Source organism: Mus pahari, chromosome 2 (genome assembly GCF_900095145.1).
Source record: "Mus pahari chromosome 2, PAHARI_EIJ_v1.1, whole genome shotgun sequence".
In the NCBI taxonomy this organism is placed as follows: Eukaryota; Metazoa; Chordata; class Mammalia; order Rodentia; family Muridae; genus Mus; species Mus pahari.
In genome coordinates, this window is record NC_034591.1 from 129326771 (window position 1) to 129327919 (window position 1149).

At 44.0% G+C, this 1149-nt stretch overlaps 1 protein-coding gene across 1 annotated transcript in view; it reads left to right on the forward strand.

Moving 5' to 3' along the window:
* Fancd2 (FA complementation group D2) overlaps positions 1–1149 on the forward strand; it is a 64765-nt gene that overhangs the window by 47984 nt on the left and 15632 nt on the right. The gene's annotated exons all lie outside the window — the stretch shown is intronic.

Here is a 1149-nt window from a genome sequence, read left to right on the forward strand (position 1 = left end):
TCTCTCTCTCTCTCTCTCTCTCTCTCTCTCTCCCCATGTCAGATCATCTTACTGTGTAGCCAAGTTTGCGCTGAACTCTAGACCCTCCTGCCTTGGGCTTTCCAATTCTGAGAGTACAGGTCATGTGTCACCTGTCACTCCGCACTAGGGGTCTGGAACTTGTGGGTTCCTTTAAGTATCCTTTAGCATAAGAACTCTTAAAATGCGAATCACTATCTTTCCCAGTTTTGATACAACGAAAAGCAAGATTAATGTGTGAAAGAAATCTTTTTCCTATATTTATATTAATAGAGTAGGGTTTTGGTCTTAAACAGGAAGCCATGTTTTTGTCCTTCAGGACAGGGTCAGTGAATAGGGTTTACTTAAGTCTTAGACACATGGTTTCATTTGTGGCAGTTGAGTTAATGGAACAAGAACAAGTTAGCTTTCTAAATGATTGACTGCTAGGCCAGGGCTAGTACTGTCTGCCTACAATCCCATTCCCCGGGATGCCGAAGGAGAATGTGAGTTTGAGGCTAGCCTATGCTACACAGTGAAACGTTCTCATTTTTGTTTTTTGTAGAAACAGTTTCTTGAAGCCTGGGCTGGCTCAGATTTGCTATGTACGTGCTAAAGATGCACCCAAACTTTTGATCCTCCCTTTTCTGAGCTCCTCTATCTTCTAAGTGCTGGTATTGTAGGCATGGGTCACCGTGCCTGGTTTTATATGGTGCTGGGCATAGAACCCAGAGTTTTCTGTAAACTAGACAAGCACCCACATGAAACACTGTCCTAAAAACAAAAGTGCTTGTTAGGACAGAATCTTTAAAAAAATAATCTAGGGCTGAGATGGTTCAACAGTTAAGAATGTTTACTGCTCTCACTGGGGACCTGAATTCAATTGCCAGCGTCACTTCAGACAACTCACAACTGCATGCAGTTCCATCTTCAGAGGATCCAGTCTTCTGCTGGCCTCTGAAGCCACCCAAGATCACATACACGGGATTGTACCCACATACTTGCACATACACATAATCCTTCTTAAAACCCTTTTAAATATGCTTTAAAACTTGTACAAAGTAGAGCCGGGCGTGGTGGCGCACGCCTTTAATCCCAGCACTCGGGAGGCAGAGGCAGGCGGATTTCTGAGTTCGAGGCCAGCCTGGTCTA